Source organism: Salvelinus sp. IW2-2015, linkage group LG3, assembly GCF_002910315.2.
Source record: "Salvelinus sp. IW2-2015 linkage group LG3, ASM291031v2, whole genome shotgun sequence".
NCBI lineage: Eukaryota > Metazoa > Chordata > Actinopteri > Salmoniformes > Salmonidae > Salvelinus > Salvelinus sp. IW2-2015.
In genome coordinates, this window is record NC_036840.1 from 6,664,627 (window position 1) to 6,682,535 (window position 17,909).

Below are 17,909 nucleotides of genomic sequence, written 5' to 3' on the forward strand. Positions count from 1 at the left end.
TGAACTGCTTGAGTCGACAACCGTACCTGCTCAACTCCGCTGGCAATCAAGAGGGGCTCTGGTCTGTCATCACAACAGCTCTCTCTTCTCATCACCTCTCAACATACAGAGCAGAGAAGCTGCTGTTTGCGTATATAGATAAACCACACACACACCACACACACCACACACAACACACAGCAGAGAAAGATGAGTCATAATTGATTTTTTGCGCTGTGGTTGACTGACTTAAGTTTCTTAACAGCACTGAAAGCCAGTTCCTCTGGGCTGGCATGCGGCCCATAGTTAACGCAGTGGTTGCCATGTAGTTATGTAAATACAGGGGAAAGCCTCTAGCTGATGTACTGTATTCAGGCCCTTGCCATTCTGCCTCGCTAGGCCGGAGACCAAAAAAAAACGGCCCCCTCCCCACAAAACTAGAATAGTCCCAGTAAAATGACGTAAAAACGGTAATGGCCTTTCCAAGGCGTTGAGTTATAGTTCAATTAGGTTCTGAATAAAAGGTGAACATGTATTTTCCTATGTTTTAAAAATACATATTTTCCAAGAAGTTGAAAAACGCATCTTTTCTGGATTGTTGAAAAACAAAGTCAGGCTTAATTTTTGGTTCTGAACTGAAAAGTTGAAAACAAGTTCATTTATAGATGTTCTCTAGTTGGGACAAATCAAGCTGTGGTACCAGATACCGCGGACAAAATTCTGAAACCAAACCGATAGACGTCTATGATTGCGTTCAGAATTGGTTCAGGACGGGACAAAAAATTAACTATGTCATCGTGTGGATGTGGAAATCAAGGCTGGTTCGGGACGACAACAAAAGAATACTTCCAAAAGGTGTCCGGTCCATGGCTGCATTACTGAGTGCTAGCCTACATTTGCCTGAAATGCGAATTGATGAATGGCCCATCATGGGCTAGGTCCACAGTTGATTAAATAGTCATTGTGACGAATCAATTTGGCTATTTCAGCTCTGAATATCAGTCTACCCAACTTTATCGAGTTATCGTGAGCCTATTTGCAATGTGTTTACACAGCGGAGACAGTCTGAAGTATTTATTTTTTTCCCCGCTATGATCAGCTTTGTCAATAATGTACAGATGCAAACTAAGCCACTGATCTACAATGGGTGACACTCCTCGAACAACAGTGACTGTCCATTCTACATGTTTGTTACCATGACAAGCAGGTTTGTTGTTGTTTGTGACTTAGCACATTTTAGATGTGATGGGAGAAAAATGTGCATGATGTAAAAAATGTCTTTCTCATTATATTGTCATACATTTTTATCTCCAGCACTGTAAGCATACAGAGAAGACCACATACTCTTTCTACCATAGGACAAGATCTGCTACATGATTTATGTGGATGAAAGTATTTTTGAATGGAATGTTGGAGTGCCGCAACTGCAGACGCGTCCCAAACAGCACGCTGAGAGGCCAACGCTGGCCAATGGACAAGCAAAATATTTTGCACCTCTGCCTGTGAAAGTGGGCACTGCTTTATCACAGAGCGTGGCATCAGCGCTCACCTAAAAATCCCATGGTTGAGATAGATTAGTCATGTTCTGGGTAGAACAATGTTTAGAGGTTTTAAGTGCTATTGATTGAGATGCGTCTCGGTTCAGTTTAGCTCAAAAATTACGCCTTTCCGTCAATCTGCCCACCCTCGGCGGCTGCCTAATGAGCGGGCCGGCACATGACAGTCCCAGCTCCTAATGGGTCTCTAGCCGTACATGGTGAAGTATGTCTTTGTGGTTTGAAATCTACACTCCCAAGTTTGTATATAGTACGTTATAGAGGTAAGAGAAGAGAAGGTGATATATTCCATGCTTCACTTCTGATTTCCCACCCATTCAACAATAGCTGTAGAATTTTGAAGGCAGATGCAGGACAAAAAATAGGAGAAAAACGCAGTTCGATCCCAGTTCATTTTGTGATGTGGTGGTTAGACACGGAAAGGATGCGTGTCCTCTACTCTCTACAAAATTTTTAATCTCTGCCAAACAGAGGCCCCCTTTTCATTGAATTAAACCTCCCACACGTTATCTTATGACTATGAACCCTCATCACTATCCCTCGCTCTCATAATTTCCCTCCTGTTTCTCTTTTCTCTCCCTCCACTCTCACCCGCTCTCATCTGAACACTCTTTTTGGTCTGTCACCTTTTTCCATAATCTCTCCGCTCTTTTCCTTTCTTTTACACTCTTTCTCTCTCTCATCCCTTTAGAGGTTTAAGTGGTGGTGCGGTGTATATAGAAAGATCGCTAGATTTTACACACACACACACACACACACACACACACACACACACACCACACACATTCTTACATGGCAATCCCATGGCATTTACGGCAGATTGCATCACCAGTTCCCACCATATCAAATAAAGCAGAGCTAATAATATTAATATCACTGTTTTTAAACTGTCAGCGTATCAGTGAGATAAGCAAGGCTGGGTCTGGCTGGAGTCCGGCTGCCTGTGATCTGATCTGTGTAGAGGATCTGTCAGGAATGTCTGTGCGTTCCCTGGAGATCCACTGGATCTGTTGGATCAAGCCGTCCCACCGAGGATTAACAGGCCCTCTATTGACTAGGCTCTGCTCACACACAGCCTATCAGAGGCTTGTTAGAGGAGGATCCTGTATGGATATTGGAACCATACCTGTAACCTGATGCTATGGGATGAATTCATCATACATTTTGAGAAATGACAATGGCTGTTAAAAGTAGGGAAAAGTGAAAGAGGAAGAGGTGCACGATGATGGCATGTGGCAGCCTGGCTGAGTCAGACTGAGATTGTGTGTACACATACACACATAAATAAATATGAATGTATTTGTAACCAGCTTAGTTGCCATGGAAGGTCTGTCAAACCCCACTGCCATTATTTCAGATGGAGCCCAACAGCTGCAGACTATGACAGGTCTAACCTGTGATATCTATGTCCTTTATTCTATTTTATTCCCCTTTAATCCTTACTCGCAGTCAATATGACAATATGTGGGGTCAGATTTGATCAGTGGAGGTGACCTTATAGTCACAGTATGTGGTTGGGCAGATGTGTGTGTGTCAGAGAGTGTGTGTGTACAGCAACCCTTTGGGTCACAGGAGATGAGGGGCACACACACTTCTCAAAATGGAGGCGTGAGCTGTTAGTGATGCCATCAATTAGAATGTAATACAGTACCAGTTAAGTTTGGACASACCTACTCATTCCACACCTACTCATTTATTTGTACTATTTTCTATGTAGAATATTAGTGAAGACATCAAAACTATGAAATAACACATGGAATCATGTAGTAACCAAAAGAGTGTTAAACTAATCTAAATATATATTATATTTGAGATTCTTCAAAGTAGCCACCCTTTTCCTTGATGACAGCTTTGCACACTCTTGGCATTCTCTCAACCAGCTTCATGAGTAGTCACCTGGAATGCATTTCAATTAACAGATGGTGCGTTGTTAAAAGTTAATTTATGGAATTTCTTTCCTTAATGCGTTTGAGCCAATCAGTTGTGTTGTGACAAGGTAGAGTTGGTATACAGAAGATAGCCCTATTTGGTAAAAGACCAAGTCCATATTATGGCAAGAACACTCAAATAAGCAAAGAGAAACGATAGTCCATCATTACTTTAAGACATGAGGGTCAGTCAATGCGGAAAATTTCAAGGACTTTGAACGTTTCTTCAAGTGCAGTTGCAAAAACCATCAAGCGCTATGATGAAACTGGCTCTCATGAGGACTACCACAGGAAAGGAAGACCCAGAGTTACCACTTCTGCAGAGGATAAGTTCATTAGAGTTACCAGCCTCAGAAATTTCAGCCCAAATAAATGCTTCACAGAGTTCAAGTAACAGACACATCTCAACATCTACTGTTCACATGAGACTGCGTGAATCATGCCTTCATGGTCGAATTGCAGCAAAGAAACCACTACTAAAGGACACCAATAAAAATAAGAGACTTGCTTGGGCCAAGAAACACAAGCATTTTGGTTCCAACCGCTGTGTCTGTGTGAGACGCAGAGTAGGTGAACGGATGATCTCCGCATSTGTGTTTCCCACTGTGAAGCATGGAGGTGGGGGTGCTTTGCTGGTGACAGTGTTTGTGATTTATTTAGAATTCAAGGCACACTTAACCAGCATGGCGACCACAGCGTTCTGCAGCGATACGTCATCCCATCTGGTTTGGGCTTAGTCCCACTATCATTTGTTTTTCAACAGGACAATGACCCAACACACCTCCATGCTGTGTAAGGGCTATTTGACCAACAAGGAGAGTGGTGGAGTGCTGCATCAGATGACCTGGCCTCCACAATCACCCATCCTCAAACCAGTTGAGATGGTTTGGGATTAGTTGGACCGCAGAGTGAAGGAAAAGCAGCCAACAAGTGGTCAGCATATGTGGGAACTCCTTCAAGGCTGTTGGAAAAGCATTCCAGGTGAAGCTGGTTGGGAGAATGCCAAGCGCGTGCAAAGCTGTCATCAAGGCAAAGGGTGGCTACTTTGAAGATTCTGAAATCTACAACATATTTTGATTTGTTAAACACTTTTTTGGTAAATACATGATTCCATATGTGTTATTTCATAGTTTTGATGTCTTCACTAATATTCGACGTAGAAAATAGTCAAAATAAAGAAAAACCTTGCATGGGTAGATGTGTCCAAACTTTTGACTGTATAACAACTCCTCAAAGGGTTAACAGCATTGGTGGGACTCTAGATGCACTCTATATACAAAAGTATGTGGACACCCTTTCAAATTAGTGGATTCGGCTATTTCAACCACACCCGAGCACACAGCCATGCAATCTCTGGAAGCAACGTCAGCACAAAAAACTGTTCGTCGGGAGCTTCATGAAATGGGTTTCCATGGCCGAGCAGCACACAAGCCTAAGATCACCATGCACAATGCCAAGTGACAGCTGGAGTGGTGTAAAGCTCACCGCCATTGGACTCTGGAGCAGTGGAAACGCGTTCTCTGGAGTGATGAATAACGCTTCACCATCTGACAGTCCAAGCAGGCGAATCTGGGTTTAGTGGATGCCAGGAGAACACTACCTGCCCCAATACATAGGAGGAATAATGGTCTGGGGCTGTTTTTCATGGTTTTGTCCCATTAGTTCCAGTGACGGGAACAGTTTGGGAAAGGCCCTTTCCTGTTTTAGCATGACAATGCCTTCGTACACAAAGTAAGTGAGGTCCATACAGAAATGGTTTGCCGAGATCGGTATGGAAGAACTTGACTGGCCTGCACAGAGCCCTGACCTCAACCCAATCGAACACCTTTGTGATGAATTGGAACGCTGACTGCGAGCCAGGCCTAATCGCCCAACATCCGTGCCCGACCTCACTAATGCTCTTGTGGCTGAATGGAAGCAAGTCCCTGCAGCAATGTTCCATCATCTAGTGGAAAGGCTTCTCAGAAGAGTGGAGCCTGTTATAGCAGCAAAGGGAGGATCAACTCCATATTAATGCCCATGATCTTGGTCTGAGATGTTTGACCAGCAGGTGTCCACATACTTTTGGTCATGTAGTGTATCTACAGGCTATGTATTGATGGCTTTGAGCCAAGGAACATTCCCTCAGTTACACGGTGTTAAACGCTATAGCCTTGATAGGAAGGGACCTGACTGCCGTTACCATGGATCCTGTTTCTCCCTGCCCTGTCACAACTTATCATCGGTGTGTTCCTCTCACCTGCACTTCCTGCTCTCTGAGAGCCAATCATATCACTCCAACTGACCAAGGTAGGTGGGGATTTAAGGAAAGGAGAATAGGTGAAGGAGAGGAGGATAATATAGGCCTAGAGAGGGTGAGTGGAGGGATGAGAGGACGTGAAAGAGATTTCARTTGTCATTCTCTATTGTTGCCAAGTGACTCTGTCACAATGGCATGGCTGATGGTAAACCTTCAGACTGGCGGGATGAAATGTCTCATCCAAGCAAAAAAAAAACTTTTGCAGSTTCTTACCTCTGACCCCTAACCCTGCCAGCTTTAAATCTTTAGCTCAAGCATCTRTAACATCCTTCTTCTTTCCTATKATCTCTTCTGTTCTGTCTCTCTCTTGTGCTATAGTTAGGTAGCAGCTACAGTTTCTCTCCAGTTCTCATTACAGTGAACCTCTCGCTCTCCCGAGTCACCACTACTGTCACACCTTACTGTGGGAAGCAATCGTATGTAATATGTGCAAATCGTAAGAGATTCATCTGAAGATATCAGCCATTGTCTTGGTAATAAAATAATGGTATATCCAGTAGTAAATGATTAGAGGTAATGGAATCAGTGCTTTGGCAAACTCGTATAGAGAAAGAGGCACATTGGCATAATATCTCATCTCCAGACAGGCCAAAGTCTAAATACTGTTTGGCCGTAAACAGTAGGAACATTTGTCTTCCAGGCAGGCAATTTAAGCCCACACAAGCAGAAAGGCACACATGCATGGAAGCTCACACCCACACACACACACACTCACACACACATTGCACATGTATAGAACCTCTACAAACATATTCACAGTACACACACTATACACACACACACCTTTCTCTGTTTTATAGGTGACACTTACAGAAAGGTCCATTACCTTATTTCTCTTCAGAAGCAGTGTGTGTATGTGAGTCACATTTCAAAGCCCCAGCTGTGTTGTACTGTATCTTGATTTATGATCTGTTAGTGTGTGTGTGTTTGTTATAGCTTGGCTAGCGTTGTCCTTAAACGGCACTCAAGGCTGGGCTCAGACTGGCTCTGTCTGGCCAGCCAGCAACCGCTGCTATTACACACACGCACTTGCACATAATGCAGTCTTGGTCACCACCATGGTTTCAGTAATGCTCACAATGTACACATACACGCACTATTCAGTAGGTATCCTCATCCAGGATTTACCATACACTGTGCTCCATCCCTCACTCCCTAAGGGCTCTCTCTCTCTCCGCCCCCCCTGCCTCCTCCTGTCAGAATGGTGTTTGTAGAGTAAGCTCAGATCCCAGAGCCAGACTCTATAACTAGCCTTTACAGTTTTAACACCGTTATAATACTGCCTATCCATGTCTGTATGAGAGAGGTGAGGGAGGGGGAGAGAGAGAGGTGAGGGAGGGAGGGAGAGAGAGAGCGGGGAGGGAGGGGGAGAGAGAGAGGGGAGGGAGGGAGAGAGAGAGAGATGAGAGGGAGGGAGGGAGGGAGAGAGAGAGAGATGTGGGGGAGAGAGAGAGCGAGAGGTGGGGGAGATGGGGAGACTATACCCTGATACATGCCCTTGTATGTACATATTACCTTGACACCGGTGCACCCGCACATTGACTCTGTACCGGTACTCCCTGTATATAGCCCTACTATTGTTATTTACTGCTGCACTTTAAGCATTTGTTATTATAACTTTTTTTGGGGGGGATGGTATTTTTCTTAAAACTGCACTGTTGGTTTAAGGGCTTGTAAGTAAGCATTTCACTGTAAGGTCTACAGGAATACCTGTTGTATTTCGGCTCACGTGACGTATGCGATTTGATTTGTAGCCCCAAAACCACTCTATATGAGAGAGTGAAGTGTGGAGGTGGGATGACGATCGCTCGTCTAGTTGGTGTACGTGCGCGTGTCCCTGTGTCTGAGGAGCACTCTTATCATGCCTGGTGTTTGATGTGGGCCACTGATCACATTTCCCCCGCTGCCTGTCCTTTTGATTAGCTTGAAGCCAGACACTGAGTCTCCACACACACACACACACACACACACACACACACACACACACACATGGAAATGCAGTGTACCCAGAAAGACAGGACTCAAAGCGAGACTGCCTCATGTACTTCTTACTACATTGGCGTCTCATGTTCCCATATCACAGACATCAGTGTGTATCTGTGTGCATGAAGGCAGACTGAGAATCACATCAAGATCTCARGGTTTTACCAATTTGACTTCAGATTCTCTCCAAACCATTAAGGTTTTGGATAGGGTTCAAATGTAAAGTTTAGGCATTCATTCGGAATTGTTCAGTTAAGGGTTAAGGTTTGGGATAGGGTTGAAACCATACAATTTAAAAACGAGTGTCTACCACTGGTATTGAACACGCGACCTTCGGATCCAGAGTCATGGGATTACCATCCACAACGCCTTAGCAAAACCCAAGCCTACTTCATGGTAATAGCGCTCACTGTTMCCCCTAGTGGCCGGTTTTGAAGGCTTTCCCCGACGTCCTCGGGACATTTCAAAGTCGATACTGGCTGCATCCCTCCCCCTCCTCTTAACACACTGTGTCCCCCGGTACAGTGTGACTACAGAGAGCGGAAATCAAACAGCAGCTCCTGAGCATCTCCATAATGGCCTTGTTAGCATAATTGCCAGCTGTTATTAGCTACGTCAGAGCAACAGGACTCTGTTTGTTATTAATTGGGGCTTTTGCTGGCGCTGCAGGTACAAAGCACATGACCGTGTCCTACTACACCCACCCCTAAGCCCCCCCCTCTCTCTTCCCATCCCTCTAGAGTCTACACTGCCCCTCTCCCTCTCTTTTTCCATCCCCTCCCTCACACGTTCTTGTCGTTTGATGAGGCAGTGCTGGAGATACTGTAGCTAATCAATGACTATGCTAACAAGCTTGCTGACAAACAGTTGTTGTAAGAGCTGTTGGAGCAGCCTTACCAATCAGCTTCTACTATGACTCATAAGGTTAGGCAACACCCAAACAAGGCACAATCATGCAATCTTCTGTGTGTGTGCGTGTGTGTGTGTGTGTGTGCGCGTTGTTCTTGTGCTATGAAAGAGGAGGAGCACTGAAGGGAAGGGGAACATCTCTCTCAATGTCTATCTCTAATTGCAGATGTGAGCGGTATGAGACGAGCAGGCTAACAAGCTAACCGGAAGCTGTGTCTGTGGGATTGACGAGGAGTCTCCGTTTAGCCCCAYCCTTCCTCTGACACCATGTGGTGCGCTAGCAGGAGTTGGTGTAGCGGCATTCACTCTTTTTGTTAGCAGACTGCGAGGGTGTGTCTGACCACGTGCCTCTCAGCAGGTGTATGTATAGCCAGAAAGCTGAGCATAATGCCCAGTGGTCCATCAGGTGTGCGTGTTTTGTGAGGCCTCCTATCAAGGGAACACACAGTACAGTACAGAGTTTGCTGTTGCTGGGCTATCTCTCTTCTCTCCAAGCGGGAATAGGAAAGCTGCAAGGTCATGATAAAATATGAACTGCTGAGTCGCCTACCTGCTCAACTCCGCTGGCATCAGAGGGGCTCTGGTCTGTCATCACAACAGCTCTCTCTCTCTCACCTCTCAACATACAGAGCAGAGAGCTGCTGTTGGCGTTATAGATAAACCACACACACACACACACACACACACACACACACAGAGAGAGAGAGGTCATATTGATTTTTGCGCTGTGGTTGACTGACTTAAGTTCTTAACAGCACTGAGCCAGTCCTCTGCTGGCTGCGGCCCATAGGTTAACCAGTGGTTGCCATGGTAGTTATGTAAATACAGGGGAAAGCCTCATAGCTGATGTACTGTATTCAGGGCCCTTGCCATTCTGCCTCGCTAGGCGAGACCAAAAAATGCCCCCTCCCCCCACAAAACTAGAATAGTCCCAGTAAAATGATGTCAAAAACGTATGCTTTCCAGGCGTTGAAGTTAGGTTCAATTTAGGTTCTGAATGAAAGGTGAACATGTATTTTCCGTATGTTTTTAAAATACATATTTTCCAGGAAGTTGAAAACGCATCTTTTCTGGATGTTGAAAAAAAAGTCAGGCTAATTTTTGGTTCTGAATGAAAGTTGAAAACAAGTCATTTATAGATGTCTCTGTTTGGGACAAATCAAGGCTGGTCCAGACCGGACAAAATCTGAACCAAACATAGACGTCTATGATTGGTTCAGAATTGGTCAGGACGGGACAAAATAACTATGTCCGTGGATGTGGAAATCAAGGCTGGTCGGGACGGCACCAAAAGAATACTTCCAAAAGGTGTCGGTCCATGCTTACTGAGGTGTAGCCTACAGTTTTGCCTGAAATGGAATTTGATGAATGCCCATCATGTGGTAGGTCCACAGTTTGTTAAATAGGTCATTGTGACGAATCAATTTGGCTATTTCAGCTCTGAATATCAGCTACCCAACTTTATCAGGAGTTATCGTGAGCCTATTTGCAATGTGTTTACACAGCGGGAGACGCTGAAGTATTTAATTTTTRCCCCGCTATGATCAGCTTGTCAATAATGTACAGATGCAAACTTGAAGCCACTGATCATGACAATGGGGTGACACTCCTGAACAACGGTGACTGTCCATTCTACATGTTTGTTACCATGACAGCATGTTTGTTGTTGTTGTTGACTTAGCACATTTTAGATGTGATGGGAGAAATGTGCATGATGTAAAAAGTGTCTGTCTCATTATATTGTCATACATTTTATCTCCAGCCTGTAAGCTACAGAGAAGACCACATACTCTTTCTACCATAGACTAGATCTGCTACATGATTTATGTTGTATGAAATTTGTTTGATGGAATGTTGGTGGAGTGCCGCAGCGACGCGTCCCAACAGCACCCTGGAGAGGCACGCTGGCAATGGACAAGCAAAATATTTTTGTACCCCTGCCTGTGAAAGTGGGCACTGCTTATCACAGGGTGGCATCAGCGCTCACCTAAAAATCCCACTGGTTGAGAGAGATTGTCATTGTTTCTGGGTAGAACAATGTGAGGTTTTAAGTGCTATTGTTGGAAGTGCGTCTTGGTCAGTTTAGCTCAGAAAATTACGCCTTTCGTCAATCTGCCACCCTCGGCGGCTGCCTAATGAGCGGGCCGGCCYTGACAGTCCCAGCTCCTAATGGTCTCTAGCCGTTACCATGGTGAATGTATGTCTTTGTGGTTTGAAAACCTCTACACCTCCCAGTTTGTATATATACGTTATAGATGTAAGAGAGAGAGAGGGATATATCCATGTTCACTTCTGATTTCCACCCATTCAACAATAGGCTGTAGAATTTTGAAGGCAGATTGCAGACYAAAAATAGGAGAAAACGCAGTTCGGATCCCAGTTCATTTTGTGATGTGGTGGTAGACACGAAAGGATGCGTGTCCTCTACTCTCTACATTACTGCTCAAACAGAGGCCCCTTTTCATTGAATTAAACCTCCACACGTTATCCTTATGACTATGAACCCTCATCACTATCCCTCGCTCTCATAATTTCCCTCCTGTTTCTCTTTCTCTCCCTCCCTCACCCTCTCTCCTGAACATCTCTTTTTCTGGTCTGTCTACCTTTTTCCATAATCTCTCTCGCTCTTTTCCTTTCTTTTTCTCTCTCTCTCTCCATCCCTTTTCTCTCGCTCTTTTTTTCTCTCCCTCGCTGTCTGTTCTGCTCGTCTGCGTTGAATAGTCTGTGTTTGCTGGAATGGAACGAGTCAGGATGAGGGAAGCTGAGGTAATAAGACAGTATGACTGTCCTTTTTGGCTGTAGAAAGAGCTGACTGCCCCCCCCCCTTCTCTCTGTGTGAGGGTGTATCTCGTGGCCCATGCTGTTGGAAAAGGCAGCTTCAAGCCGCTGTATCTAATCATCAATAAGACATTACTCACTCCGTTAGGCTGGTAAGCTCCTTAGCAACACCACCGCTCTGTTGCTAACATCAGGAACAGGGGAATGCAAAACACAGGCTTGTTTTTGCCAGAGTTTATAGCATGATGTTGGCGATAGAGATTGATATGTGAGCCACCACCTGGATTCTGTTCTATGTAGCAACGTTTGAAATTGTGTTTTTTACATTGGTTAAAAGTAGAAAATGGTACATCATACACTACAGTTGGGGGAACAATGGGAAAGTAATTCTGCTTTGGAAGTTGATAAACTTGTAACCCCACTTTTGAGAATGTGCTGTGAATGTTTTGGTACACTTACTGGAGCGCTCTTTGTCTAAACCCATCCASTATCATTCACACCCTCTTAAGCCTTAGCCCCACCCATCTCTTTAGCACATAACTTCACATGTGAATCCTTAAACAMAGTGATTTAAGGTAGTATAGTGAACAACCACAGATTTCAAGGCTAAAAGTGGTGAAATTAGTAGCAAAAAGTAGTATTAAAAATACATTATATCTAGGCCTTGGCCTATATCATAATCTGACTTTGATGCAGGTCATGTTGTTCACATTACCAGCTCTGGTAAACACACACTACAAATAAAATCTTTATTTGTCACATGCACAGGATACAGAAGGTGTAAACGGTACAGTGAAATGGTTACTTGTATAGTTAAGTATTTTGTTTAGACATGTAGCTAGCTAAACAATGCACCATAATCCCAACTCATACTACCATGCATGAATGTGCAGGTAGCTAAAGCTAASCAACTAGGTTCAATATTAGCTATCTAGCTAACATTAGTCTATAATTAGCAATGCATATAGTTTCTGAGATACTAATAATATTACAGATCATAAACGTAACGTTAGTTTGCGAGCCAGCCAGTWAACGTCAGCTAGCTAGCTAACAGTACACTTTAATTTATGAACAGGGGGGCTGAACAGGCCCCCATTAACATTGACAGGGCTGAAGTGCTACTGGTCGAGGGTTTCAAGTTCCTTGGTGTCCACATCACCAACCAACTATCATAGTCCAAACATACCAAGACAGTTGTGAAGAGGGCACAACTACACCTTTTCCCCCTCAAGGGAGTTGGCATGGGTCCCCAGATCCTCAAAAGGTTCTACAGCTGCACCATCGAGAGCATCCTGACCGGTTGCATCACCGCCTAGTATGCCAATTGCTCGGTATCTGACCCTAAGGCACTGCAGAGGGTTGTGCGTACGGCCCAGTACATCACTGGGGCCAAGCTTCCTGACATCCAATGACCTATATACTAGGTTTCAAAACTCGGTCATCTTCCGTGACAACACTGTTGATCGTAATTTCTTCCCCATCACACCAGAAGACCATTACAATGTCTGGTTCAATTTAAAATGCTTTTACCTAAATCAGGGATTTCCTCATCGTCTGATTCATTTTCAGTCAAAGAGAGTCAGCATGTCACGATCGTTTTCCAGAAAGTAGTCTATCACAACTTTCCACTGATCTTTGTTGATAGCTCTACTAACTTCCGGGTAGCACTGTTGAGAGCAGTAGCAACACTTTTTCAGTTCTTCATGATATCTTWAAAAAAAAAGAAACGGTAGAACGTCCYGCCCATTATCTCAGCCAATCATGGCAATTGGGAAGGTCCCTGTATTTCTCTGTGGCTAAACCAATTCAAATCATAATTTTATCAAGTTTATTRGTATTTATAGATGGCATACAAGTTTGTTATTAAGGCACCTGAAGGGCATTTCTGCCAAAAACCGGATTTGGYAAAAAATGACTTTTCAAATGCCACTCCTGTGAGGTAGTGACATACGGGTCACACATTCACAGACCTGTATCGGTACATATCCACCTGGTGCCTGTGGTGATTTAGCTGTATTTGAACAGCGATGTTGTTTGAGAAGATGTAGTCGTTTACTCCCACACACACACGCGCGCACACACACAAACATACCCATGCATGAATGCCCGCATGCACTCACTCACTCACACACACAGACAAACGCTCGCGCACACACCGACACTGACACACATATATTCAAGTCTCTCACTCTCTCATACACTGACAGCGCAGACAGGTCATCCATAGTCATAATTAGTGGAGCCCATTGTCACCTCCGGGACAGTCAGTGATCACGTTGTTCAGTCACCCGTCACTACTGTCACTAGGCTACAGATAGGCACAGGGCCCAATGACCACAGAGACCAGGCTGGAATAGGAGAACGAGTGTCACGTTCCTGACCTTATTTCCTTTGTTCTGTATTGTTTAGTTGGTCAGGATGTGAGCTGGGTGGGCATTCTATGTTATATGTTTCTATGTTGGGTTCATTGTATTAGCCTGATATTGTTCTCAATCAGGGGCAGGTGTTTTACGTTTCCTCTGATTGAGAACTATATTAAGGTAGGCTGTTCTCACTGTTTGTTTGTGGCTGATTGTTGCTGTGTCTGTGTTTGTTTCACCACACGGTACGGTTTTGTTTCGTTCGTTCGTTTGTTTGTTCCTACCTGTTCGTGCGTTCATGTTTTATGTGTTCTCAAGTTCAGGTCTGTTAACGTCGTTTATTATTTTGTAGTTTGTTCAAGTGTTTTTTTCGTCTTCGTTATTATTATTAAAATTATTATGTATTCAACCCACGCTGCGTTTTGGTCCGATCCTTGCTCCTCTTCAGACGAAGAGGAAGACGAGCGTTACAGAATCACCCACCAACCAAGGACCAAGCAGCGTGGTAACGGGCAGCAGCGACAGCAGCGGCAGCATACACAGGACTTCTGGACATGGGAGGAAATTCTGGACGGTAAGGGACCCTGGACACAACCTGGAGAATATCGCCGCCCTCGTGAAGAGCTGGAGGCAGCTAAAGCCTAGAGGCGGTGGTATGAGGAGGCAGCACGGAAGCGAGGCTGGAAGCCTGAGAGTCAAGCCCAAAAATTTCTTGGGGGGGGATACAAGGGAGTGTGGCGAAGTCAGGTAGAAGTCAGGTGTGGCGAAGTCAAGCTCCCCGAGCTTACCGTGGAGAGCGAAAGTACGGGCAGACACCGTGTTATGCGGTAAAGCGCACGGTGTCTCCTCTACGTGGGCTTAGCCCGGTGCGGTACATCCCAGCTCCTCGTATCGGCCGGGCTASATTGGGCATTGAGCCAGGTGCCATGAAGCCGGCTCAACGCGTCTGGTCTCCAGTGCGTCTCCTCGGGCCGGCATACATGGCACCAGCCTTACGCATGGTGTCCCCGGTTCGCCAACACAGCCCAGTGCGGGTTATTCCACCTCCCCGCACTGGTCGGGCTACGGGGAGCATTCAACCAGGTAAGGTTGGGCAGGCTCGGTGCTCAAGGGAGCCAGTACGGCCTGCATGGTCCGGTATATCCGGCGCCACCTCCCCGCCCCAGCCCAGTACTACCAGTGCCTACACCACGCACCAGGCTTCCAGTGCGTCTCCAGAGCCTGTTCCTCCTCACGCACTAGCCCTGTGGTGCGTGTCTCTAGCCCGGTACCACCAGTTCCGGCACCACGCACCCAAGCCTCCTGTGCGTCTCCAGAGCCCTGTGCGCCCTGTTGCTGCTCCCCGCACTAGCCTTAAGGTGCGTGTCCTTACCCGGTACCACCAGTTCCGGCACCACACCAGGCCTACTGTGCGCCTCAGCCGGCCAGAGTCTGCCGTCTGCCCAGCGCCGTTCTGAGCTGCCCGGCCTGCCCAGCGCCGTCTGAGCCGCCTGCGCCGTCTGAGCCGCCCGTCTGTCCTGAGCCTTCAAACCCCGTCTGTCCTGAGCTTCAAAGCCGCCCGTCTGTCCTGAGCTTTCAAAGCCGCCCGTCTAGTCAGGAGCGCCAGAGCCGCCTGCCAGACAGGTCCAGAGCGCCCGCCAGACAGGAGCCGCCAAGAGCCGCCGCCGCCAGACAGGAGCCCGCCAGAGCCGCCCGCAGACAGGAGCCGCCCGCAGACAGGAGCCGCCAGAGCCGCCCGCCAGCCAGGAGCCGCCAGAGCCGCCCGCCAGCCAGGAGCCGCCAGCCAGCCATGACCTGCCAGAGCCGTCAGCCAGCCATGACCTGCCAGAGCCGTCAGCCAGCCATGACCTGCCGATGGTCGATGGTCCAACGTCCATGTCTGTTCGGTGCTTTCCCGGGTAAGGMGGCAGTAGCTCTTCGGCTTAATCAGTTTCACAACTGTCAGTGTCCATGCTAGCTGGGCTAACAACACATGTAGAATTACTGATGCTAGCATTGGATGTGCTTGTGGAAGCAGAACAACTTACGTAGTAGCAGTACTACCAGTAGAGCTGGTATGTGTCTCTATGGACACGGGCCTTACTTTCTTTTAATACCATTTATCCATTTTCGAGCAAACGGAATGAGCAGCAGCTACGTTTGGCTACATACAGACCATTAGTGGAATTCCCACGAGAGAGTGATGGTTAATGTGTTTGGATGTTAATTATTTGACTAGGCTGCCTGTATTTGACATTGGGTTGTTATTTCGCTGAACAATAGTTGCATTTTATTTTTGGCAGTGAAACGAGGCTACTCAGGCGATTACTTTTTTTTTTTTTTTACTCACCCAAATGTATAGCCCTGTTGGAAAATATAAATGGACTGTTTGAAAATGTGAAGAAATTTACACGATTATCAAAATGTCACGCCTGGGTAAGCCTACACTAAACACAGCCCTTATTTTAAATGTTTGTAAAATCCTTTATAGGGAAAATGAATGGTGGAAAAACGATTGGTACCATTTACCTGTTTGACCTCTAGGTTTTATGGGTATTGTGACTCATACTGTGGTACTCTATCGAGAGAAATGATTGGCAAGACAAAATATTTAAGTGCCTTTGAACGAGGTATGGTAGTAGGTGCCAGACGTACTGGTTTGAATGTGTCAAGAACTGCAACGCTGCTGGGTTTTTCATGCTCAACATTTACCCGTGTGTATCAAGAATGGTCCACCACCCAAATGACATTCAGCCAATTTCACACAACTGTGGGAAGCATTGGCGTCAACCTGGGCCAGCATCACTGTGGAACACTTTCGACACCTTTGTAGAGTCCACGCCCCAATGAATTGAGGCTGTTCTGAGGGAAAAAGGGGGTGCAACTCAATATTAGGAAGGTGCTCCTAATGTTTTGTACACTCAGTGTATAGGCTCACAGGACTTGACCGCTCAGAATTMAATAGGCTCATCCGTTCATCCCCCCCCAACCTATGTCTTACGAACTGTTAACATCACATGTGCCCAGGCCAGTCTTCATGATTGCACACCATTTTCAATGCAACTGTTGTAGATAATATTGTATTGTGAGGTATAGTGATATTTTCTGGTGGGGCTGTAATTGAGATATGAGGATAGGGATTTCTGTTAGAGCTGATCGTGGGTATCTTGATGATGATGAGTGGGCTCATCGTGGGTATCTTGATGGAGMGATGTTTTGAGTGTGCTGAGTTCAGAGCAGAGAGATTTGTGCATGGGGACATTGGGAACAGAACTGTTTCTGCTGGGAGGACAATGCAGGCCAGGGATCAGCCAGGGAGATTGGAGATTAATTTCATATGAGAGGCCCTGGTAATCTGGGCTGTGTTTAATCTCAGTTTTGGGGATTGGAGTGATCATGCTGGCTCCTTGCTGTTTCTGGGTATTTTAGAGAACCAAATGTGTGTGCGTGAGTGTGTGTGTGGTGGGTTTGTGCATGCCTTTGTGGTGCATTTGTTTTCTCCTAGTAGAACACACAATCTGCATTTCGATTTGAGACCTTTTTTATTCKCACTTTAGTTGATCAGTTTGCTAATTRTGAGATGTTTTGTCCTGAATGCTAAATAGCTGTTAAGCTCCATTCAAAATGAAGATGCTACATCAACCTCATAGCGAAGTTAATGACTAGATGAAAGTTAAGAGGAGAGAGGGAGGGAGAGAGAGAAGGAGAGTGAAAGGGCGAAATAAAGAGAAACCCTAGAGTCTCAGTGGCTGATAGTCTCCATCCTGTAAATCCTAAAACATGGCACATTTAATCAGCTCTAATGATAGCAGCTTTGTAGATGAGCRTCTCCTTCTTTTTTAAGTCATTTAATCACATGCCGTTCCTCTCCATACCCCCCCTCCTCCCCCTCCTCTCCAGCACCTGTTCTAACTCCCACCTCCTATCTGAGCAACGCCTGTATATTGATACGTCTCTATCTGAGCAGTGTGTGAAACAATTAGCCAGTTAGCTTCTTGAGACCATATAGGAGCGTTTCTTTCTCATACCGGCCAAAAGCTCCATCTCATCTGCATTCAATCTCATCCTCCTCTTTTTCTCTCTCACTGCCGTAATACTAGCACATGCACATACGCACGCACACACGCTCGTTCTTGGC